General features: G+C 39.8%; 2 non-coding genes and 1 pseudogene across 3 annotated transcripts; 2 read left to right on the top strand and 1 right to left on the bottom strand.

The window, feature by feature from the left end:
- Window positions 1-722: 722 nt before the first annotated feature.
- On the bottom strand, window positions 723-830 carry LOC148578713 (small nucleolar RNA R71). Its single transcript, XR_015903141.1, has one exon. It is a non-coding gene; the product is annotated as a small nucleolar RNA R71 (small nucleolar RNA).
- Window positions 831-15183: 14353 nt separating this feature from the next.
- Window positions 15184-17075, top strand: LOC107619934 (UDP-glucosyl transferase 73CC6 pseudogene; annotated as a pseudogene). Its single transcript, XR_015902552.1, has one exon. The product of XR_015902552.1 is annotated as a UDP-glucosyl transferase 73CC6 pseudogene (transcript).
- A 6364-nt stretch (window positions 17076-23439) lies between these two features.
- Window positions 23440-23547, top strand: LOC148578712 (small nucleolar RNA R71). The gene has a single exon (XR_015902915.1). It is a non-coding gene; the product is annotated as a small nucleolar RNA R71 (small nucleolar RNA).
- The last annotated feature ends 3238 nt before the right edge of the window (window positions 23548-26785 follow it).

Here is a 26785-nt window from a genome sequence, read left to right as displayed (position 1 = left end):
TTTATTTATTCATCTACTAACACTTCATCTCACCCAAATTCGAACCCCCTCTTCCATCTGTGTTCGAATTTTCTCTTCTTCCCTTCTTTACATTACATTCTTTTCTTCTTCTACTCACACAGGAGAACCTCTATACCTGGGTAAAAAGGATCCCTATTATTATTATTTTTCTGTTCCCTCTTTTTCATATGAGCAGGAGCAAGGACAAGAACATTCTTGTTGAAGCAGACCCTGAACCTGAAAGGACTTTGAAGAGGAAACTAAGAGAAGCTAAAATACAACAATCCAGAGATAACCTTACAGAAATTTTCGAACAGGAAGAGGAGATGGCAGCCGAAAATAATAATAATGCAAGGAGGATGCTTGGTGACTTTACTGCACCTAATTCCAATTTACATGGAAGAAGCATCTCCATCGCCACCATTGGAGCAAACACTTTTGAGCTGAAACCTCAATTAGTTTCTCTGATGCAACAAAACTACAAGTTTCATGGATTTCCATCTGAAGATCCTTTTCAGTTCTTAACTAAATTCTTGCAGATCTGTGATACTGTTAAGACTAATGGAGTAGATCCTGAAGTCTACAGGCTCATGCTTTTCCCATTTGCTGTAAGAGACAGAGCTAGAGTGTGGTTGGACTCTCAACCCAAAGATAGCCTGAACTCTTGGGATAAGCTGGTCACGGCTTTCTTAGCCAAGTTCTTTCCTCCTCAAAAGCTTAGTAAGCTTAGAGTGGATGTTCAAACCTTCAGACAGAAAGAAGGTGAATCCCTCTATGAAGCTTGGGAGAGATACAAGCAACTGACCAAAAAGTGTCCTTCTGACATGCTTTCAGAATGGACTATCTTAGATATATTCTATGATGGTCTGTCTGAATTAGCTAAGATGTCATTGGATACTTCTGCAGGTGGATCCATTCACCTAAAGAAAACGTCTGCAGAAGCTCAAGAACTCATTGACATGGTTGCTAATAACCAGTTTATGTACACTTCTGAGAGGAATCCTGTGAGTAATGGGACGCCTCAGAAGAAGGGAGTTCTTGAAATTGATACTCTGAATGCCATATTGGCTCAGAATAAAATATTGACTCAACAAGTCAATATGATTTCTCAGAGTCTGAATGGAATGCAAGCTGCATCCAATAGTACTCAAGAGGCATCTTCTGAAGAAGAAGCTTATGATCCTGAGAACCCTGCAATAGCAGAGGTAAATTATATGGGTGAACCTTATGGGAACACCTATAACCCCTCATGGAGAAATCACCCAAATTTCTCATGGAAGGATCAACAAAAGCCTCAACAAGGCTTTAATAATGGTGGAAGAAGCAGGTTTAGCAATAGTAAGCCTTTTCCATCATCCACTCAGCAACAGACAGAGAACTCTGAACAAAATACCTCTAATTTAGCAAACTTAGTCTCTGATCTATCTAAGGCCACTGTGAGTTTCATGAATGAAACAAGGTCCTCCATTAGAAATTTGGAAGCACAAGTGGGCCAGCTGAGTAAAAGAATCACTGAAACCCCTCCTAGTACTCTCCCAAGCAATACAGAAGAGAATCCAAAAGGAGAGTGCAAGGCCATTGAATTGACCATCATGGCCGAACCAACAAGAGAGGAGAAGGACGTGAATCCCAAGGAGGAAGACCCCCTGGGACGTCCAGTGATCAATAAGGAGTTTCCCTCTGAGGAACTAAAGGAATCTGAGACTCATCTAGAGACCATAGAGATTCCATTAAACCTCCTTATGCCATTCATGAGTTCTGATAAGTATTCTTCTTCTGAAGAGAATGAGGATGTCACTGAAGAACAAGTTGCCAAGTTCCTTGGTGCAATCATGAAGCTGAATGCCAATTTATTTGGTAATGAGACTTGGGGAGATGAACCTCCTTTGTTCACCAATGAACTAAATGCATTGGATCAACTAAGATTGCCTCAGAAGAAACAGGATCCTGGAAATGTCCTAATACCTTGCACCATAGGCACCATGATCTTTGAAAAGGCTCTATGTGACCTTGGGTCAGGAATAAACCTCATGCCACTCTTTGTAATGGAGAAACTGGGAATCTTTGAGGTACAAGCTGCTAAAATCTCATTAGAGATGGCAGACAATTCCAGAAAACATGCTTATGGACAAGTAGAGGACATATTAGTAAAGGTTGAAGGCCTTTACATCCCTGCTGATTTCATAATCCTAGATACTGGGAAGGATGAGGATGAATCCATCATCCTTGGAAGACCCTTCCTAGCCACAGCAAGAGCTGTGATTGATGTTAACAGAGGTGAACTAGTCCTTCAATTGAATGAGGACTCCCTTGTGTTTACAACTCAAGGTTATCCTTCTATAAACATGGAAAAGAGGCACAGTAAGCTTCTCCCACTGCAGAGTCAACCAGAGCCCCCACAGTCCCATATCCAAACTCTAAGTTTGGTGTTGGGAGGCCACAACCAAACTCTAAGTTTGGTGATGAACTCCCATATCCAAACTCTAAGTTTGGTGTTGGGAAGTCTCAATAATGCTCTGAACATCTGTGAGGCTCCATGAGAGCCCACTGTCAAGCTATTGACATTAAAGAAGCGCTTGTTGGGAGGCAACCCAATTTTTATTTATCTAATTTCTATTTATTTTTATTGTTATTTCATGTTTTATTAGGTTCATGATCATGTGGAGTCACAAAATAAATATAAAAATTGAAAACAGAATAAAAAACAGCAGAAGAAAAATCACACCCTGGAGGAGGATCTTACTGGCGTTTAAACGCCAGTAAGGAGCATCTGGCTGGCGTTCAACGCCATAACAGAGCATGGATCTGGCGTTGAACGCCAGAAACAAGCAGCATCCTGGCGTTCAGACGCCAGAAATGCACACTGAGGAAGAGCTGGCGCTGAACGCCAGAAACAAGCATCTGGCTGGCGTTCAACGCCAGAAATATGCTGCATCTGGGCGCTGAACGCCCAGAACAAGCATCAATTCGGCGTTTAAACGCCAGAATTTCATGCAAAGACATTTTACATGCCTAATTGGTGCAGGGATGTAAATCCTTGACACCTCAGGATCTGTGGACCCACAGGATCAACTCAGCATCTGTGGACCCCACAGGATCCCTACCTACCACCACTCACTCTCTTCCATCTTCTCAATGTTCATCCTCTCTTCCCAATAAATACTCTTCCCCAAAACTCTTCACCAATCACCTCAATCTCTCTTCCCTATCACTACTTCACCACTCACATCCATCCACTCTTCCCCATAAACCTACCTCATAAACTCCACCTACCTTCAAAATTCAAAATCAATTTTCCACCCAAACCCACCCTATATGGCCGAAACTAAACCCTCCCTCCCCTCCCTATATAAAGCCCTCCATTCTTCCTCATTTTCACACAACACAACACTCTTTTCCCCCTTCTTGGCCGAATACACCTCTCCCTCCTCTCCTCCATATTTTCTTCTTCTTCTTCATCTATTCTTTCTTTTCTTGCTCGAGGGCGAGCAATATTCTAAGTTTGGTGTGGTAAAAGCATAAGCTTTTTGTTTTTCCATTACCATTGATGGCACCTAAGACCGGAGAATCCTCTAGAAAAGGGAAAGGGATGACAAAAGCTTCCACCTCCGAGTCATGGGAGATGGAAAGATTCATCTCCAAAGCTCATTAAGACCACTTCTATGATGTTGTGGCCAATAAGAAGGTGATTCCCGAGGTCCCTTTCAAGCTCAAGAGAAATGAGTATTCGGAGATCCGACATGAAATCCAAAGAAGAGGTTGGGAAGTTCTAACAAACCCCATCCAACAAGTCGGCATCCTAAGGGTTCAAGAGTTCTATGTCAATGCATGGATCACTAAGAACCATGATCAAAGTAAGAACCCGAACCCAAAGAATTATCTCACCATGGTTCGGGAAAAATACTTAGATTTTAGTCCGGAAAATGTGAGGTTGGCGTTTGACTTGCCTATGATGCAAGGAGATGCACGCCCCTACACTAGAAGGGTCAATTTTGATCAAAGGTTGGACCAAGTCCTCACGGACATATGTGTGGAAGGAGCTCAATGGAAGATTGACTCAAAAGGCAAACCGGTTCAACTTAGAAGACTGGACCTCAAGCCTGTGGCTAGAGGATGGTTGGAGTTCATCCAATGCTCCATCATCCCCACTAGCAACCGATCTGAAGTTACTGTGAATCGGGCCATCATGATTCATAGCATCATGATTGGTGAGGAAGTAGAAGTTCATGAAGTCATCTCCCTTGAACTCTACAAAATAGCCGAAAAGCCCTCCCCCTTGGCAAGGCTAGCTTTCCCTCATCTTATTTGCCATCTATGTTATTCAGCTGGAGCTTTCATAGAAGGAGACATTCCCATTGAGGAAGAGAAGCCCATCACTAAGAAAAGGATGGAGCAAACAAGAGAGCCCACTCATGGAGCTCAAGAAACACGTGAGGAAGCTCATCATCAAGAAATCCCTGAGATACCTCAAGCGATGCACTTTCCTCCACAGAATTTTTGGGAGCAAATCAACACCTCCCTAGGAGAATTAAGTTCCAACATGGGACAATTAAGGGTGGAACATCAAGAGCACTCCATCATCCTTCATGAAATTAGAGAAGATCAAAAAGCAATGAGGGAGGAGCAACAAAGACAAGGAAGAGACATAGAAGAGCTCAAGGACATCATTGGTTCCTCAAGAAGGAAACGCCACCATCACTAAGGTGGACTCATTCCTTGTCCTTAAATTTTCTGTTTTTCGTTTTCTTTATATTAAGTGCTTATCCATGTTTGTGTCTTATTACATGATCATTAGTATTTAGTAACTTTGTCTTAAAGTTATGAATGTCCTATGAATCCATCACCTCTCTTAAATGAAAAATGTTTTAATTCAAAAGAACAAGAAGTACATGAGTTTTGAATTTATCCTTGAACTTAGTTTAATTATATTGATGTGGTGACAATACTTTTTATTTTCTGAATGAATGCTTGAACAGTGTATATGTCTTTTGAAGTTGTTGTTCATGAATGTTAAATATGTTGGCTCTTGAAAGAATGATGACAAGGAGACATGTTATTTGATAATCTGAAAAATCATAAAAATGATTCTTGAAGCAAGAAAAAGCAGTGAATACAAAAGCTTGCAAAAAAAAAAAATAGAAAGAAAAAAATGGCAAAAAAAAAAATTAGAAAGAAAGAGAAAAAGCAAGCAGAAAAAGCCAAAAGCTCTTAAAACCAAAAGGCAAGAGCAAAAAGCCAATAACCTTTAAAACCAAAAGGCAAGGGTAAATAAAAAAGGATCCCAAGGCTTTGAGCATCAGTGGATAGGAGGGCCTAAAGGAATAAAATCCTGGCCTAAGCGGTTAAACCAAGCTGTCCCTAACCATGTGCTTGTGGCGTGAAGGTGTCAAGTGAAAACTTGAGACTGAGCGGTTAAAGTCAAGGTCCAAAACAAAAAAAGAGTGTGCTTAAGAACCCTGGACACCTCTAATTGGGGACTTTAGCAAAGCTGAGTCACAATCTGAAAAGGTTCACCCAATTATGTGTCTGTGGCATTTATGTATCCGGTGGTAATACTGAAAAACAAAGTGCTTAGGGCCACGACCAAGACTCATAAAGTAGCTGTGTTCAAGAATCAACATACTGAACTAGGAGAATCAATAACACTATCTAAACTCTGAGTTCCTATAGATGCCAATCAGTATGAACCTCAATGGATAAAGTGAGATGCCAAAACTATTCAAGAGGCAAAAAGCTACAAGTCCTGCTCATCTGATTGGAGCTATGTTTCATTGATAGTTTGGAATTTATAGTATATTCTCTTCTTTTTTTCCTATTTGATTTTCAGTTGCTTGGGGACAAGCAACAATTTAAGTTTGGTGTTGTGATGAGCGGATAATTTATACGCTTTTTGGCATTGTTTTTAGTATGTTTTTAGTAGGATCTAGTTACTTTTAGGGATGTTTTTATTAGTTTTTATGTTAAATTCACATTTCTAGACTTTACTATGAGTTTGTGTGTTTTTCTGTGATTTCAGGTATTTTCTGGCTGAAATTGAGGGACTTGAGCAAAAATCAGATTCAGAGGTTGAAGAAGGACTGCTGATGCTGTTGGATTCTGACCTCCCTGCACTCAAAGTGGATTTTCTGGAGCTACAGAACTCAAAATGGCGAGCTTCCAATTGCGTTGGAAAGTAGACATCCAGGGATTTCCAGCAATATATAATAGTCCATACTTTGGCTGAGTTTAGACGACGCAAAAAAGGGTTGAACGCCAGTTCTACGCTGCAGTCTGGAGTTAAACGCCAGAAACACGTCACGAACCAGAGTTGAACGCCAAAAACACGTTACAACTTGGCGTTCAACTCCAGAAGAAGCCTCTGTATGTGTAAACTTCAAGCTCAGCCCAAGCACACACCAGGTGCGCCCCGGAAGTGGATTTATGCATCAATTACTTACTTCTATAAACCCTAGTAGCTAGTTTAGTATAAATAGAACTTTTTACTAGTCTTTTAGACATCTTATGATTTTTTAGTTCATCTTTGGATCATATTGATCACGTTTGGGGGCTGGCCATTCAGCCATGCCTGAACCTTTCACTTATGTATTTTCAACGGTAGAGTTTCTACACTCCATAGATTAAGGTGTGGAGCTCTGCTGTTCCTCATGAATTAATGCAAAGTACTACTGTTTCTTTATTCAATTCAACTTATTCCGCTTCTAAGATACTCATTCGTACTCCAACATGAATGTGATGAACGTGACAATCATCATCATTCCCCCACGAACGCGTGCCTGACAACCACTTCTGTTCCACCTTAGATTGAATGAATATCTCTTGGATCTCTTAATCAGAATCTTCGTGGTATAAGCTAGATTGATGGCGGCATTCATGAGAGTCCAGAAAGTCTAAACCTTGTTTGTGGTATTCTGAGTAGGATTCAGGGATTGAATGACTGTGACGGACTTCAAACTCGCGAGTGCTGGGCGTAGTGACAGACGCAAAAGGAGGGTGAATCCTATTCCAGTATGATCGAGAACCTTAGATGATTAGCCGTGCTGTGACAGAGCATTTGGACTTTTTTCACAAGAGGATGGGATGTAGCCATTGACAACGGTGATGCCCTTACATAAAGTTTACCATGGAAAGGAGTAAGATTGATTGGATGAAGACAGCAGGAAAGCAGAGATAAGAGGAACGAAAGCATCTCTATACGCTTATCTGAAATTCTCACCAATGATTTACATAAGTATTTCTATTTTTATTTTCTATTTATTTGTTATTTATTTTCGAAAACTCCATAACTATTTGATATCCGCCTGACTGAGATTTACAAGGTGACCATAGCTTGCTTCATACCAACAATCTCCGTGGGACCGACCCTTACTCACGTAAGGTTTTATTACTTGGACGACCCAGTGCACTTGCTGGTTAGTTGTGCGAAGTTGTGAAGTTATGTTTGGACCATGGTATTGTGCACCAGTTATTGGCGCCATTTCCAGGGAGAGAATGAACAACAAATTTTACAACCTCTGAGTAACAATTTCGCATACCAATTACTAAAATAACTTAGAAGGGCCCGACATAATGAGGTCGGCCCAAAACATAAAGTTTTAAAAGTAATCCCTGAAAGAGACCTGAACCAGGTCCAAGAAAGAGGATTACTAAAATAACTTAGAAGGGCTCGACATAATGAGGTCAGCCCAAAACATAAAGTTATAAAAGTAATCCCTGAAAGAGACCTGAACAAGGTCCAAGAAAGAGGATTACTAAAATAACTTAGAAGTGCCCGACATGATGAAGTCGGCCCAAAACATAAAGTTATAAAAGTAATCCCTGAAAGAGACCTGAACAAGGTCCAAGAAAGAGGATTACTAAAATAACTTAGAAGATCCCGACATGACGAAATCGGCCTCCCAAAAACCTTGACCTGAACAAGGTCCAAACAAAACGAATTACTAGAAATAACTTCAGGCCAAAGTGAGGAAACCAACATACAAGATGGATCCAAAGAGGTCAGACAACAAAGTTCCAACACTCCCAAAAAACCTAAAAAGGTACCAAGACAGATGCAGACAGATATGTTACGAAAAACATAAGTTATAATAAACTCAAGAGGCTACCAAAATCAGCCCCAAGAGCTTGGAAACTAATTTGTTTTTCAAAATGAAGTTGCTAAACAAGCAACTCAGGAAGTAGCAAAAAGTCAGAACCACCATTTACAAAACATAAAGTTCAAACGCCCACAAGCCGGGCTATCCACACAAATATCTAGAAAAAATCATTGAGAATCCGAAGGCTTCTCGGCAGCATCAACACGGGTGGAAGGAGGACGAGTCTGATGAGGCACCGCATCCACGGTCCCATCATCCTGGTTCAAGATTTGACAATCAGGCTCTGACTCGGGATGACCAGCCTCAGAGGAAGGAGCTGAAGAAGTAGGCACAACGGAAGCTTTAGAGGCAGGCACTGAAGGAGGGTCAACATCATCATCATCAGGGACAATCTTACCGTCCTTTACGACGTTATCCAAGCTGAAGAGAGTAAGGTCGAGCTCAGGTGCAAGAACCCAGACCTGCTCCTTCAGGTTCTCATAAGCAGAAGTTACACTACCTACAAGGTGACCCTGGAGCTCGGCGTAATCAACTCGGGCAGACTCTAAATCATCCCTGAGACGCATCATCTCCCTATAAGTTGTGACATAAATTTCCTTGTGCTTCAACGCCGTGTCTTCAGCCAACTTCGCAGAAGCCGCCAAGGCAATTGAACTGGCCTTTTCACCCTCCAACTCTTTCTCCAACTTAGTCACCCTCACCTCAAGTTCCTCCTTTAAACCCTTCATTTGGTCGAACTCCAACTTAGCCTCCTCCATAAAAGCCTTAGTAGCATGAATGGGAAGATCTTGAGCAGTCCGATATAAAGCCGCCCCCATATGTGCCATTTTTACGCTGCTTCGAGTAATAAAGTCCAAATGGAGAAGGAGAGAAACATCGTTAGTAGGAATGGTGCCATAAGGACTAATTTGCTAGTCCACAAACTCAACAGCATCAAAATCAGGGGCATCAAGGTTAAAGGGTTCAGCGGTTTTTTGCTTTTTCGGTGGAGGAGCGCCAGAGGTAACGACAGAAGCCTATGGAGGATCAACCAAATGAACCCAAGGAGTAGGAATTATCCTCCTCAGTCCAAAAGAGCTCGGTACAGGTGGCTTAGACTGAACCTGAGAAGACCCCTCCCCAGCCATCTTGGCCGAGATGTTCTGAACTGCAGTAGCTTTCCTCGCCTTCTTAAAGGCCTTTATAGATTCTTTATTTTTAATCATCTCTGCAAATAAACATTATAGCAAAAGACCAAGTTATGAATCAAAGAAGAGAAAAGAAATAAACTCGACAAAATAAAGCAAAAATACAAAAGAGAAATCGACCACTACCCAGCTCAGCTCGGAGAAGAGAGGGATTTCCTAGGAATTTCTTTGTATCAAGATAGGGAGGCTGCCCCCAATTTTCTTCCAACACAGTCACAAATGCTTGCTCAGCCTCATCTAACATCTCCCACGTATATTTAGACACCATTACATTCTTTTGCCATTCTAAAGGAAAGACAGGCTCGTCATTTTCATCCAGAAAAAAAGGGCCGAGCTCGCTCAACATCTCGGACCCTGAAAAAGTAATTCTTAAAGTCACAAAAAGATTCATCAAACATGGAAAAAACCTTCTTCCCCTGGGTAGCTCGGAAAGAAACCCAGGCGGCCTTCTTCTTAACCACCCCAGGCTTTGTCAAAACAAAGAGATAAAAGAAGAGGGATTGCGAAGCAAGGATACCAAGTTCGTGACACAGCAATTGAAAGATTTTTATAAAACCCCAGGAGTTGGGGTGAAGCTGAGATGGAGCTACGTTACAAGACCACAATAGGTTGGTCTCTAAGGGGGTAAAAGGAAGAGTAATATTCATTTGACTAAAAAAGAAGTCGTATGCATAGAAAAAGGGACGTTCTCCAACAACTCGGGTAGAAAAACAAACCCTTTCTTCAGAGTTAGGGGATACAAGCTCATAATTCTTTTCATCACTACCATTACTACAAATCCTATGAAATTGCGTAAGCTGCTGACAAAACTCGGAGTCGACCAAAGAAACACACAGAAGAACCTTAGAATCCACCCAATCGGCCATGCCCTCAGGGACTTGGGAAGATGTCTCAACAATATTTTTGCGAGAAGACATGAGGTCAACTAGTCCTACAGCAAGAAAGAAGAAAATAGATTACCAACCAAAAACACCTCGGGCAAAAGTCAAAATCAACTCATAAGCAGAGCATGATTCAAGCATACAAACAAGTAAAAGGAAAACCCCAAGACAAGGTCCAGGGGCATCCTTTGGAGGCAGTGACAAAGTAAGGACTCAGAAAAAATCTACGAGACTAACATTCCAACAAAACTCTCAGCAAAGAAAAGCCCTTTTTCAATAAAAAAGTAAACAACAAATACCAAACAGGAGGACATCAAAGACGCAACCTTTTTCAAAAGAATCAAATGAAGTTATTATTCCGGAAAGCTACAAAATCAAAAGGCAGCAAAACATGCAAAGCCCTAAAAAACCTCAATCATCAGGAGAAATGCCAGAAACACGTATCACAGCAACAATCGGACATAACGACGTGAAAAGGTTCAAACTTTCCAGCATGCATTCAAACAAAAAATCAAAGCTTTACCAAAGAACCGAAGGCAAAGCGACGAAAGAAGTAAAGAAGCAGAAAGTAAAACCAACCTGGAAAGAGGAGAAAGCTTCAAAGAAGTTGAAGATGGAAGATAGAATCCGGAATCGCCTTTAAAAGAGAGCACCAACAATCGCCAAGCAACGTCGCTGGAAGAAATGCGAAAATACAAAAACAGAAAGTGAGAAAGAAAAGGGGAAGTTACAAGTAAAATAGAGAAGAGAAACCGTTTTCTGTGTGTAAAGTTCAAAATAAAAGAGCCAAGGAAAACGGGGCATTAAAAATCAATTAATGAGGGTATTAAACCCTCGCACATTCCCAAGACCAGAGCGTTAATGCAAAAGCGCGTGCTTAAGAAAACGTTCCGCATTCAAAAAAGATTCTACAGAGAGGAAGTCGACAGATGCTCGAGTTCGGCTTCACTAGAGAAGGATCGAAGTCCCAAAACTAAGACTCGACCTTAAAAAAAAGACCGAGCTCGAGCAGGGGCACTGTTCATACCCTGGGTCGAACTGTCCGATCCGGAATGTTTAGCGACAAAGCGACCGACCTCTTCAGGTCAGACCATCCGACCTCTTCTCAAAGAGGTCGGCCAAATTGCTAGGAAAGCCCAATAAAGGGCCCAAATAGAGGAACGCGACCCAAATCATAAGGCAGCCCAAGCTTATAAGAGATAAGGGCGGTTCCCTTGAAGATAAGATGACCTCGCTCAAAGATAAGATAAAGATAACTAACTTATCTTATCTAAAAAAGGTCACTTCTCACCATTATAAATACACTGGAGCACCCAGGTATAGCTCATACTCTGATTCTACAAAAAACCTGCTTAATACCCATGCTAACTTAAGCATCGGAGTCCCTTGCAGGTACCACCACTCTCTGGTGACAAAGGATCAGCAGCGTTGCCAGCCCTACAAGTCGGATGCGGCAGCTCCGGCCACCACCTACACGCTGGACACGTCATCTCCGATCAGCACAAAAGATCTCGTCCGAGATCGACCTACAATTTCAGGTAACCCTCGGAACAGTTAGAATATGAAAAATCTTAAGAATTTAAAAATCTATTAAAATTGTACTGTGCTGAGTTGATAGGAGGTTTTGGATTTTGGGCCGGTTTTAGACCTTGGGCCGGCTATAGAGCTAAGGGCTCCACGGCGTTTTGAGTCGTTAGACTCGAAAATTGAATCCGTAATAGTAGTATTTCGGTAAACTCAAGGTTCTGAAAATCAGACCGATTATTAAACCGTTCTAGTTACTAATTTACTGATTTATTAGTTTAATCGGTTCAACATGGTTCAATTGAAAAAATTGTTATAATAAAATAATAAATAACTTATAAATAAATATCTTAAAATATAATTTTAGTCTAATATAAATTTCAAGATGTCTTCTAAATTTAAAACACTACAAATGTCATCAAGCAAAGGCTTATGAATTTATTTAAGTACAAACTCAAAATTTAAACACAAAAAGTCAAAAACAAAATAACAATCAATTTTCACTGAATTTAGACCTAATCTAAAAACTAACTTCTTTACTTACTCAGCCGACACTTATAGCACGGACACCTAGATACCTCTTGAGACCTAAACGGTTTCATATTAAAGACATACGCAACAAACGCGTTAACCTCCTCAAATAATTCAGGTTTTAAACCCCTCGGTCCACTGTTGTCCCCATCATACATCCACAAACGATGACTTAGAACCATCTTGCAACAAACACCCTAAAATTCATCCAACAACACAATTTATTAAAATTTTTAGAAAATTCAACAGGGTGTCCCCTTATTAAAATCTCTAACTAAATTTGATTATCATTTTCTCATAAACCAAACATGTTTTAAACAATTTAAACGAAATTTCGGCTGAACTTTTCCTTAATTCAGAAATATTCACCAAATAAATTTAACAGTTTTCACAGAGAAAAGAGATGCAGACATAACTTAGAACAAATACGATTCAATAGCACATCAAATCTTAACCATTTTAGTGCACAACCCCTTATAATTCCAAAATTTTCTAACAAACAAGGGTTTCGAGAAGGCGCCTTTACGCGGCCTTCTCCCACTTCCGTCCTAAAATGCAATCTTAGAAAAAATAAGTCTAGCACAAAACTTAAACAATTGATTATATTTAGAGATAGAAAACCTATGTGAAACACGAATGCATAGAATACGGAAGAAACGAACTCCAATTGATTTCAGAGAAATAGTACCGTCCTAATAAAAAAGAAAACTTATTAAATTCATAAGGTGAAACTAATTCAACAAACTAACCAAAGTCTTCCAACAGCTCAAGCACTCTTAATCTCACCCTACTTAACCTACCTTAACTTAATTTAATTTATATTTACATTAAATTAACATAAGAGATCCTAATTGCAAACTTCATTACACTAATTTAATCAATAATTTGATAATAAAATACCTAACAAAATACTGAACTCACAAAAAATCTGAAAAAAATAATAAAACTAAACCAAATCTTAATCACAAACTTCATTACACTAATTTAATCAATAATAATTTGATAAAATACCAAACAAAATTCTAGGCTTACAAAAAAATCTGAAAATAATAAAAAAAACTATACTAAATCCTAATTACAAATTTCATTATACTAATTTAATCAATAATTTCATAAGAACTTAATAAAATTCTAAACTCACAAAAACATCTTAAAAAAAATATAAAAACTATGCCAAAATTATTTTTGATGGTGGTTACAGGATGGTGGAGGCGTGGTGGTGACAGGAAGCGGCAGTGTCCACAAACGCGAATAGCAGTGATATTCCCAATGGCTTCAGCAGTGACCGACAGCTTCAGTGGCGACAACGGAGGCTCTAGCTGGTGGTGGCGACGCTGACAGCTTCAGGACTGAAGAGAGAAGACGAGAGGAGCAAGAGAGAAGAAAGATAGTGAGTTCGTAGAATTGAGGGGAAAGGGTCCACGTTTGAAGTTTATCCCAATTTCACCGTCAGATTTACTGGCAGAAATTTTCAACAGTAAATTGCCTAGACACAGCGTTTCACTAAACCGATATACCGATGGAAGATTTGCGGGTAAAGTTGGCACTAATGAAATAAGATTTCGCGCCAATGATTACTGTCAGATTTAGTATCGGAACATAAAATCCGACAGTAACTAAAAGAGCAGAAACAGCAAACCTCATATGACAAATATGGTTAGCAAGGAACAGATGGGTATTCGAAGGTAGAACCACCCCTTCTACAACTATGGTAGAAATGGCAAGGAGAAGTGTGCCAAAGAGAAGAAGAGAACCCTGAGTTATTATCTTACCTTTCTATTTTTTTATGTTAAATCATTTTATTAAAGATGGAACTTCGTATCCTCTTTTTATGTTACTTGCCTGTAGTCCAAATTGGACCAATTTTCAGTAATAAAATTGCATAATTTAAAAAAAAAAATACAAAAAATGCTGCTAAATCCAACGATAATAATTGCCGCTAAATCTGACGGTATTCAGTGTGTTTCTTATAGTGACAAATTTTTCTTCTATGTTCTGTCTTAATTTTATTATGATTTTATAAGACAAAAATAAAATATCTCCTACATAATTATTTTAGCAGAGATTGTAACATCTAAAATTCAATCTATTTTTGTAACCAAGTTAAAATCTGTTATAGGTTTAAACCTCATTCTTTAGCCCATTAATAACTTTCAAATGTATTTTTTTTAATCAACTTAAATTTGTAGGAGAAATGATATTATAATATAGTATAAGAACTTTTATAATCTAAAAATTCAAAATTTAATTCTTATTAATTCCAAAAAAAATTAATATAAGACAAAAAATAAAAAAATACCTATATAAAATTTATATATATATAAAAAAAACTCTTACGTAAAATAATATATTAAAAATATAATTATTTATTTGTCGATTTCTGTCATAATGCCTCCACCACTTGAATTTATGGAATTATTTAATTATTACCTTGTTAATTGTAGTTTAATACTTGAAATTTCATCCACAATTATTAGAAAAACATAAATTTTAAAATTCGTGACAACTAAAAAGTTATTGTTTAAAAAAATCTATATAATTGCATATAAGTTATTAAATTAAGTTTTTTAATTAAAAAGTTAATACATTATAATTTAAATGACATAATTTTTTCATACTTACTTATATAAGAAATTGTGTGAGTTTAAATTTCTCTATCTTTTAATAAAAAAATTATTAAAATATTTTCAAATAAAATTAAGATTCAATTTTCAAACTAACTAATATCTCACTAAATATTACTAATTTATGGTTTCAGAATTCAAAATAAAAGTAAATCCGATCTCTAAAAAGAATACAATTAAGGGCTAAACTATACGGGCAGTAATCATCACTCTTAATTTATCTAATGAGAAGTGTTAGGAATCAACAGATTTTGTGAGTTATAGTCATCAATAATATATTTAAGGTGCACCTATATTTAATGATATAAAATTTCATCTAATAGTAATCACTCATTTCTAAGTACTAGCGTAGACTTTCCCTTATCCAATATAATGGGGTTTATTTGCATTTTCTACATGGTGGGTATTGCTGGCTTCAACTGTCCACCATGGAAAGTCATTCTCCTTATCTTGATGAACAGAGGCAGCAGCCACTAAGAATCTACTTCATCCCATTCCTCGCAGCCGGTCACATGCTCCCTCTCAGCGACATAGCAAGAGTCTTCGCCGCACGTGGCCACCGCGTGACCATCATCACTACCCCCTCCAACGCCCAAGTCATCCGCACCTCCACTCCCCACCACCCCAACTTCCTTCTCCATACTGTCCCCTTCCCCTCCCAAGAAGTAGGACTCCCCGACGGCATCGAGAACCTCTCAGACACCTTCGACGACGACACCTTCATGAAGGTGTTCAACGGTATGGACACTCTCCGTGAGCCCATTGAACACTTTCTGGGCCACCACCCACCCGATTGTATCGTCGCTGACTTCATGTTCCCGTGGGTGGAAGACTTGGCCAACAAGCTCCGCGTCCCAAGGTTGGTCTTCAATGGCTTCTCCCTCTTCGCCATCTGCGCCGTCGAGTCCTTCAGGGCACACCCGGTCCCTCCCGATGCTTCGCCTCCCTTTCTCATCCATGACTTCCCTCACTCTGTCACCTTGAAAGCAACCCCACCAACGCTTTTAAGGGAGGTCCTAGAGTCGACGTTTGAGGCAGAGCTCAGAAGCCACGGCATCATCCTCAACAATTTCGTGGAGCTCGACGGAGAAGAGTACGTCCAGTACTACGAGAGAACAACGGGGCATAAGGTCTGGCATCTTGGCCCTGCGTGTCTTCTTCACAGAACCGCTGAAGAAAAAGCGGAGAGAGGACAGAAGAGCGTGTTGAGCGTTCAGAAGTGCATGAGCTGGCTCGACTCTAAGAATCCAAACTCTGTGGTCTACATATGCTTTGGGAGTCTATGCTGCTTCCCGGATTGCCAGCTGTACGAGATAGCATGCGCGGTGGAAGCATCGGGTTGTGAATTCATATGGGTGGTACGGGAGAAGGAGGGGAAAGAGGAGGAGGAAGAAATGAAAGAAAAGTGGCTGCCAAAGGGGTTTGAGGAGAGGAATTCAAAGAGGGGAATTATCATAAGAGGGTGGGCCCCACAGGTTTTAATATTGAGGCACTCCGCCGTGGGTGGGTTTTTGTCTCACTGCGGGTGGAACTCTACTGTGGAAGCCATCAGTGCTGGGGTTCCGATGATAACGTGGCCAATGCACTCGGAACAGTTCTATAATGAAAAACTGATAACTGAGGTGCGCGGGGTTGGAGTGGAGGTTGGTGTAGATGAATGGAGGTCAACTGGCTATGGCCAAAGAGAGAAGGTTGTGGGAAGAGGTTGCATAGAGGTGGCTATAAGGAGGTTGATGGATGGTGGCAATGAAGCCCAAGAAATCAGACTGCGCGCTCAAGAGCTTGGGAAGAAGGCTAGAGCTGCTGTTCAAGAAGGTGGCTCATCCCTTAACAATTTCACTGCCTTGATTGATGAGCTTCAACGTTTGAGAGATTGCAAGCATGTGGATTGATCATTGGTGCACGAAATTGTGATGTCCAGGCTCAAACTATTCCTGGCACGTGAGCAACTTGGTACGCGTAATCGTGATTACACATTCATAATTTGTCACAACTTCGATACAACTAACCAGCAAGTGCACTGGGTCGTCCAAGTAATACCTTACGTGAGTAAGGGTCGAATTCCACGGAGATTGTTGGTATGAAGCAAGCTATGGTCACCTTGTAAATCTCAGTCAGACAGATATAAAGTGATAATGGTGTTTTCGAATATTATATAATAAAATAGGGATAGAGATACTTATGTAAATCATTGGTAGGAATTTCAGATAAGCGAATGGAGATGCTTTTCGTTCCTCTGAACCTCTGCTTTCCTGCTATCTTCATCCAATCAGTCTTACTCCTTTCCATGGCTGGCTTTATGTGATACATCACCACTGTCAATGGCTACTTTCGGTCATCTCTCGGAAAAATGATCCAATGCCCTGTCACGGCACGGCTAATCGTCTGGAGGCATCACCCTTGTCAATGGCTTCATCTTATCCTCTCAGTGAATAATATGCTCACGCACCCTGTCACGGCACGGCTATTCATCTGTCGGTTCTCGATCATGCCGGAATAGGATTTACTATCCTTTTGCGTCTGTCACTAACGCCCTGCAATCGCGAGTTCGGAGCTCGTCACAGTCATTCAATCATTGAATCCTACTCGGAATACCACAAACAAGGTTTAGACTTTCCGGATTCTCTTGAATGCCGCCATCATTCTAGCTTACGCCACGAAGATTCTGGTTAGGAGATCTAAGAGATATTCATTCTAGCTTATTTCATGTAGAACAGAAGTGTTTGTCAGGCACGCGTTCATAAGGGAGAAGGATGATGAGCGTCACACATAATCATCACCTTCATCACGTTCTTGGGTGCGAATGGATATCTTAGAAGCGAAATAAGAAGAATTGAATAGAAAACAGTAGTACTTTGCATTAATCTTTGAGGAACAGCAGAGCTCCACACCTTAATCTATGGAGTGTAGAAACTCTACCGTATGAAAATACATAAGTGAAGGTCCAGGCATGGCCGAGATGGCCAGCCCCCTAAAACGTGATCAATAGTCTTCTAAGATGAACAATGGGTTAAAACTGAGACCAAAGATGCCTAATACAATAGTAAGAGGTCCTATTTATAATAAACTAGCCACTAGGGTTTACATGAGTAAGTATTTGATGTATAAATCCACTTCCGGGGCCCACTTGGTGTGTGTTTGGGCTGAGCTTAAGTGTTGCACGTGCAGAGGCTATTTGTAGAGTTGAACGCCAGTTTTTGTGCCAGTTTGGGCGTTCAACTCTGGTTTTGGATCCTTTTCTGGCGCTGGACGCCAGATTTGGGCAGAAGGCTGGCGTTGAACGCTAGTTTACGTCGTCTATTCTTGGCCAAAGTATAGACTATTATATATTGCTGGAAAGCCCTGGATGTCTACTTTCCAACGCAATTGGAAGCGCGCCATTTCGAGTTCTGTAGCTCCAGAAAATCCACTTTGAGTGCAGGGAGGTCAGAATCCAACAGCATCAGCAGTCCTTTTTCAACCTCTGAATCTGATTTCTGCTCAAGTCCCTCAATTTCAGCCAGAAAATACCTGAAATCACAGAAAAACACACAAACTCATAGTAAAGTCCAGAAATGTGAATTTAACATAAAAACTAATGAAAACATCCCTAAAAGTAACTAGATCCTACTAAAAACATACTAAAAACAATTTCAAAAAGCGTATAAATTATCCGCTCATCACAACACCAAACTTAAATTGTTGCTTGTCCCCAAGCAACTGAAAATCAAATAGGATAAAAAGAAGAGAATATACTACAAATTCCAAACTATCAATGAAACAGAGCTTCAATCATATGAGCGGGACTTATAGCTTTTTGCCTCTTGAATAGTTTTGGCATCTCACTTTATCCATTGAGGTTCAGAATGATTGGCATCTATAGGAACTTCAGATTTCGAATAGTGTTATTGACTCTCCTAGTTCAGTATGATGATTCTTGAACACAGCTTCTTTATGAGTCTTGGCCGTGGCCCTAAGCACTTTGTTTTCCAGTATTACCACCGGATACATAAATGCCACAGACACATAATTGGGTGAACCTTTTCAGATTGTGACTCAGCTTTGCTAAAGTCCCCAATTAGAGGTGTCCAGGGTTCTTAAGCACACTCTTTTTTTTTTTTGCTTTGGACCTTGACTTTAACCGCTCAGTCTCAAGTTTTCACTTGACACCTACACGCCACAAGCACATGGTTAGGGACAGCTTGGTTTAGCCGCTTAGACCAGGATTTTATTCCTTTAGGCCCTCCTATCCACTGATGCTCAAAGCCTTGGGATCCTTTTTATTTGCCCTTGCCTTTTGGTTTTAAGGGTTATTGGCTTTTTCTGCTTGCTTTTTCTTTTTCTTTCTATTTTTTTTTCGCCTATTTTTTTCTTCTTTTTTCTTTTTTTTTTTTCTGCAAGCTTTGTTCTTTGCTGCTTTTTCTTGCTTCAAGAATCATTTTTATGATTTTTCAGATTATCAAATAACATGTCTCCTAGTCATCATTCTTTCAAGAGCCAACATATTTAACATTCTTAAACAACAACTTCAAAAGACATATGCACTGTTCAAGCATTCATTCAGAAAACAAGAAGCATTGTCACCACATCAATATAATTAAGCTAAGTTCAAGGATAAATTCGAAACTCATGTACTTCTTGTTCTTTTGAATTAAAACATTTTTCATTTAAGAGAGGTGATGGATTCATAGGACATTCATAACTTTAAGACAAAGTTACTAACTACTAATGATCATGTAATGAAGACACAAACACAGATAAGTACATAACATAGAAAACGAAAAACAGAAGAAATAAGAACAAGGAATAAATCCACCTTAGTGATGGTGGCGTTTCCTTCTTGAGGAACCAATGATGTCCTTGAGCTCTTCTATGTCTCTTCCTTGTCTTTGTTGCTCCTCCCTCATTGCTTTTTGATCTTCTCTTATTTCATGAAGCATGATGGAGTGCTCTTGATGTTCCACCCTTAGATGTCCCATATTGGAACTCAATTCTTCTAGGGAGGTGTTGATTTTCTCCCAATATTTTTGTGGAGGAAGGTGCATTTGAGGCATCTCCGGGATCTCATGGTGATGAGCTTCCTGCGCCTCTTGAGCTCCATGAATGGGCTCTCTTGCTTGCTCTATCTTTTTCTTAGTGATGGGCTTCTCTTCCTTAATAGGAATGTCTCCTTCTATGAAAGCTCCAGATGAGTAACATAGATGGCAAATGAGGTGAGGGAAGGCTAACCTTGCCATAGTGGAGGACTTGTCAGCCACCTTGTAGAGTTCTTGAGGTATAATCTCATGAACTTCCACCTCTTCTCCAGTCATGATGCTATGGATCATGATGGCCCGGTCTATAGTAACTTCAGACCGGTTGCTAGTGGGAATGATTGAGCATTGAATGAACTCCAACCATCCTCTAGCCACAGGCTTGAGGTCCAATCTTCTTAGTTGAACCGGCTTGCCTTTGGAGTCAATCTTCCATTGAGCTCCTTCTACACATATGTCCATAAGGACTTGGTCCAACCTTTGATCAAAGTTGACTCTCCTTGTGTAGGGGCGTGCGTTCTCTTCCATGTATGGCAAGTTGAACGCCAACCTCACATTTTCCGGACTAAAATCTAGGTATTTCCCCCGAACCATTGTAACATAGTTCTTTGGATCCGGGTTCTTACTTTGATCTTGGTTCTTGGTGATCCATGCATTAGCATAGAATTCTTGAACCATTAGGATGCCGACTTGTTGGATGGGATTTGTTAGAACTTCCCAACCTCTTCTTTGAATTTCATGTCGGATCTCCGGATACTCATTTTTGAGTTTAAAAGGGACCTCAGGGATCACCTTCTTCTTGGCCACAACATCATAGAAGTGGTCTTGATGGGCTTTGGAGATGAATCTTTCCATCTCCCATGACTCGGATGTGGAAGCTTTTGTCTTCCCTTTCCCTCTTCTAGAGGATTCTCCGGTCTTGGGTGCCATCAATGGTAATGGAAAAACAAAAAAGCTATGCTTTTACCACACCAAACTTAGAATATTGCTCGCCCTCGAGCAATAAACAAAAGAATAGATGAAGAAGAAGAAGAAATGGAGGAGAGGGAGAGGGAGATGTGGTTCCGGCCAAGAGGAGTGTAGAGGGGTGTGTTGTGTGAATTTGATGAAGAATGGAGGTCTTTATATAGGGAAGGGAGGGGGGGGGGGGTTAAGGTTCGGCCATATGGGTGGATTTGGGTGGGAAATTGGTTTTGAATTTTGAAGGTAGGTGGAGTTTATGAGGTAGGTTTATGGGGAAGAGTGGATGGATGTGAGTGGTGAAGAGGTGATGGGGAAGAGAGTTTGAGGTGATTGGTGAAGGATTTTTTTGGGGAAGAGTGTTTATGGGGTTGTGTGAAAGAGAGTGATGAGAAGAAGTGAGTGGAGGTAGGTGGGGATCCTGTGGGGTCCACAGATCCTGAGTTGATCCTGTGGGGTCCACAGATCCTAAGATGATCCTGTGGGGTCCACAGATCCTGAGGTGTCAAGGCATTTACATCCCTGCACCCATTAGGCATGTAAAAATGCCTTTGTGCCCAACTCTGGGCGTTCAGCGCCAGGTTGGTGGCCATTTTGGGCGTTCAACGCCCATTTGTGTGCCATTTCTGGCGTTGAACGCCAGAACCATGCCTGCTCTGGCGTTCAGCGCCCAGAAGCTGCCCATTTTGGGCGTTCAGCGCTAGAACCATGCTCTGTTCTGGCGCTGAACGCCAGACAGATGCTCCTCCAAGGTGTGATTTTTCTTCTGCTGTTTTTGATTCCGTTTTCAATTTTTATATTTATTTTGTGACTCCACATGATCATGAACCTAAGAAAACATGAAAAACAATAAAAATAGAGTTAGATAAATAAACATTGGGTTGCCTCCCAACAAGCGCTTCTTTAATGTCAATAGCTTGACAGTGGGCTCTCATGGAGCCTCACAGATGTGTAGAGCTTTGTTGAAACTCTCCAACACCAAACTTAAAGTTTGGATATGGGAGTTCAACACCAAACTTAGAGTTTGGTTGTGGCCTCCCAACACCAAACTTAGAGTTTGACTGTGGGGGCTCTGGTTGACTCTGCTTGGAGAGAAGCTTTTTTTGCTTCCTCTCCATGGTTGCAGAGGGAGATCCTTGAGTTGTAAACACAAGGGAGTCCTCATTCCATTGAAGGACTATTTCACCTCTGTCAACATCAATCACAGCTCTTGCTGTGGCCAGGAAAGGTCTTCCTAGGATGATGGATTCATCCTCTTCCTTTCCAGTATCCAGGACTATGAAATCAGCAGGTATGTAAAGGCCCTCAACCTTTACTAATACATCTTCTACTTGTCCATAAGCCTGTTTTCTTGGGCTGTCTGCCATCTCTAGTGAGATTTTAGCAGCTTGCACCCCATAGATTCCCAGTTTCTCTATTACAGAGAGGGGCATGAGGTTTATTCCTGAACCAAGGTCACACAGAGCCTTAAAGATCATGGTGCCTATGGTACAGGGTATTATGAACTTTCCAGGATCCTGTCTCTTCTGAGGTAATGTCAGTTGATCTAGATCACTTAGTTCATTGATGAACAAGGGAGGTTTAACTTCCCAAGTATCAATGCCAAATAATTTGGCATTCAGCTTCATGATTGCACCAAGAAACTTGGCAGTTTGCTCTTCAGTAACATCCTCATTCTCTTCAGAAGAGGAATACTCATCAGAGCTCATGAAGGGTATAAGGAGGTTCAATGGAATCTCTATGGTCTCTAGATGAGCCTCAGAGTCCTTTGGTTCCTCAGAGGGAAGCTCCTTATTGACCACTGGACGTCCCAGGAGGTCTTCCTCCTTGGGATTCACGTCCTCTCCTTCCCTTACAGGTTCGGCCATGGCGCTTATGTCAATGGCCTTGCACTCTCCTTTTGGATTCTCTTCTGTATTGCTTGGGAGAGTACTAGGAGGGATTTCAGTGATCCTTTTACTCAGCTGGCCCACTTGTGCTTCCAGATTTCTAATGGAAGACCTTGTTTCATTCATGAAACTTACAGTGGCTTTAGATAGATCAGAGACTAGATTTGCTAAATTAGAAGCATTTTGTTCAGAGTTCTCTGTCTGTTGCTGAGTTGATGATGGAAAAGCTTTGCTATTGCTAAACCTGTTTCTTCCACCATTATTAAAGCCTTGTTGGGGCTTTTGATCCTTCCATGAGAAATTTGGATGATTTCCCCATGATGAGTTATAGGTGTTTCCATAAGGTTCACCTAAATAATTTACCTCTGCTATTGCAGGGTTCTCAGGATCATAGGCTTCTTCTTCAGAAGATGCCTCTTGAGTACTGTTGGATGCAGCTTGCATTCCATGCAGACTCTGAGAAATCATATTGACTTGTTGAGTCAATATTTTGTTCTGAGCCAATATGGCATTCAGAGTATCAACTTCAAGAACTCCCTTCTTCATAGGCGTCCCATTATTCACAGGATTCCTTTCAGAAGTGTACATGAACTGGTTATTAGCAACCATGTCAATGAGTTCTTGAGCTTCTGCAGGCGTTTTCTTTAGGTGAATGGATCCACCTGCAGAAGTATCCAATGACATCTTAGATAACTCAGACAGACCATCATAGAATATATCCAGGATGGTCCATTCTGAAAGCATGTCAGAAGGACACTTTTTGGTCAACTGTTTGTATCTTTCCCAAGCTTCATAGAGGGATTCACCTTCTTTCTGTCTGAAGGTTTGAACTTCAGCTCTAAGCTTGCTCAGCTTTTGAGGAGGAAAGTACTTGGCTAAGAAAGCCGTGACCAGCTTATCCCAAGAGTTCAGGCTGTCTTTGGGTTGAGAATCCAACCATAATCTAGCTCTGTCTCTTACAGCAAAAGGGAAAAGCATGAGCCTGTAGACTTCAGGATCTACTCCATTAGTCTTAACAGTATCACATGTCTGCAAGAATTCAGTTAAGAACTGAAAAGGATCTTCAGATGGAAGTCCATGAAACTTGCAGTTCTGCTGCATCAGAGAAACTAATTGAGGTTTCAGCTCAAAGTTGTTTGCTCCAATGGCAGGAATGGAGATGCTTTTTCCATGTAAATTGGAATTAGGTGCAGTAAAGTCACCAAGCATTCTCCTTGCATTGTTGTTGGGTTCGGCTGCCATCTCCTTTACTTGTTCGAAATTTTCAATCAAGTTGTCTCTGGATTGTTGTAATTTAGCTTCTCTTAATTTTCTCTTCAGAGTCCTTTCAGGTTCTGGATCAGCTTCAACAAGAATGCCTTTTTCTATGTCCCTGCTCATAAGAAAGAGGAGAGAAAAAGAAAAGAAGAGGAATCCTCTATGTCACAGTAAAGAGGTTCCTTATTGTTAGTAGAAGAAAAGAAGAAGAAATTCGAACACAGATAGAGGAGGGGGGTTCGAATTTGGTGTTGTGATGAGGAAGAGATGTTAGGATATGAATGAATTAAATAGAATAAGATGGGGGAGGGATAATTTTCGAAAATTGTTTTGAAAAAGAGTTAGTGATTTTCGAAAATGGTTTTTGAAAAATGTTAGTAATTTTCGAAAATTTTTGAAATAAAAAATAAAAATAATTAATTAATTAAAAAGAAATTTTGAAAAAGAGGGAAGATATTTTCGAAAATTAGAGAGAGAGAGGGTTAGTTAGGTAGTTTTGAAAAAGTTAAGAAACAAACAAAAAGTTAGTTAGTTAGTTGAAACAAATTTTGAAAAGATAAGAAGTTAGGAAGTTAGAAAAGATATTTTGAAAAGATATTTTTGAAAAAGATAAGATAAGAAGATATTTTTGAAAAGATATGATTGAAATTAATTTTGAAAAAGATTTGATTTTTAAAATCTCAATTAATGACTTGATTCATAAGAAATCACAAGATATGATTCTAGAACTTAAAGTTTGAATCTTTCTTAACAAGCAAGTAACAAACTTCAAATTTTTGAATCAAAACATTAATTGATTATGTTATTTTCGAAAATTTGATATAAAAATAAGAAAAAGATTTTTGAAAAATATTTTTAGAATTTTCGAAAATAACTAAGAAATTTGAAAAAGATTTGATTTTTGAAAAAGATTTTGAAAAAGATAAGATGTTCAAATTGAAAATTTGATTTGACTCATAAGAAACAACTTGATTTTAAAAATTTTTGAAAAAGTCAACTCAAATTTTCGAATTTGATGAGAGAAAAAGGGAAAGATATTTTTTTTGATTTTTGAATTTTTATGATGCAAGGGAAACACAAGAAAAATGATGCAATGCATGAAATTTTTAGATCAAACAATGAATGCATGCAAGAATGCTATGAATGTCAAGATGAACACCAAGAACACTATGAATGTCATGATGAACATCAAGAACATATTTTTGAAAAATTTTTAATGCTAAGAAAACATGCAAGACACCAAACTTAGAATTCTTTAATGCTTAGACACTAAGAATTCAAGAATGCATATGATAAACATGAAAAGACACAAAACAAAAAATCATCAAGATCAAACAAGAAGACTTACCCAAGAACAACTTGAAGATCATGAAGAACACTATGAATGCATGAATTTTCGAAAAAAAATGCAAGATGCACGACACCAAATTTATAACATGACTCAAGACTCAAACAAGAAACAGAAAAATATTTTTGATTTTTATGATTTTCTAATTTTTTTTGGTATTTTTCGAAAATTATATGAAAAAGAAAAAATAAGGATTTCCAAAATTTTTAACATGAATTCCAGGAATCTTGCATTCTTAGTCTAAAGCTTCAGTCCAGGAATTAGACATGGCTCACTAGCCAGCCAAGCTTTCAAAGAAAGCTCCAGTCCAAAACACTAGACATGGCCAATGGCCAGCCAAGCTTTAGCATTTAACACCAGAGTATATTGATCTTGATAACAAATTGTTGCTCATCATTTATCAAGTATGTAACTTACCTCTGATGGTTTGGAAGCCTCAGTCCAAAAGAATTTAGACATGGCTTTACAGCCAGCCAGGCTTCACATGCTTCCTGAAACACTAGAATTCATTCTTAAAAATCTTGAATAAAATTTTTGAAAACATTTTTATTTTTTTCGAAAACAGATGAGAGATTTTTGAAAGATTTTTGAAAAATTTTTGAAAACAAAATAAAAAGAAAATTACCTAATCTGAGCAACAAGATGAACCGTCAGTTGTCCAAACTCAAACAATCCCCGGCAACGGCGCCAAAAACTTGGTGCACGAAATTGTGATGTCCAGGCTCAAACTATTCCTGGCACGTGAGCAACTTGGTACGCGTAATCGTGATTACACATTCATAATTTGTCACAACTTCGATACAACTAACCAGCAAGTGCACTGGGTCGTCCAAGTAATACCTTACGTGAGTAAGGGTCGAATCCCACGGAGATTGTTGGTATGAAGCAAGCTATGGTCACCTTGTAAATCTCAGTCAGGCAGATATAAAGTGATAATGGTGTTTTCGAATATTATATAATAAAATAGGGATAGAGATACTTATGTAAATCATTGGTAGGAATTTCAGATAAGCGAATGGAGATGCTTTTCGTTCCTCTGAACCTCTGCTTTCCTGCTATCTTCATCCAATCAGTCTTACTCCTTTCCATGGCTGGCTTTATGTGATACATCACCACTGTCAATGGCTACTTTCGGTCATCTCTCGGAAAAATGATCCAATGCCCTGTCACGGCACGGCTAATCGTCTGGAGGCATCACCCTTGTCAATGGCTTCATCTTATCCTCTCAGTGAATAATATGCTCACGCACCCTGTCACGGCACGGCTATTCATCTGTCGGTTCTCGATCATGCCGGAATAGGATTTACTATCCTTTTGCGTCTGTCACTAACGCCCTGCAATCGCGAGTTCGGAGCTCGTCACAGTCATTCAATCATTGAATCCTACTCGGAATACCACAAACAAGGTTTAGACTTTCCGGATTCTCTTGAATGCCGCCATCATTCTAGCTTACGCCACGAAGATTCTGGTTAGGAGATC

The sequence above is a fragment of the Arachis ipaensis genome, chromosome B1 (genome assembly GCF_059453495.1).
Source record: "Arachis ipaensis isolate K30076 ecotype BB chromosome B1, ASM5945349v1, whole genome shotgun sequence".
Taxonomy (NCBI): Eukaryota; Viridiplantae; Streptophyta; class Magnoliopsida; order Fabales; family Fabaceae; genus Arachis; species Arachis ipaensis.
This window is presented reverse-complemented; position numbering and strand designations above follow the sequence as displayed.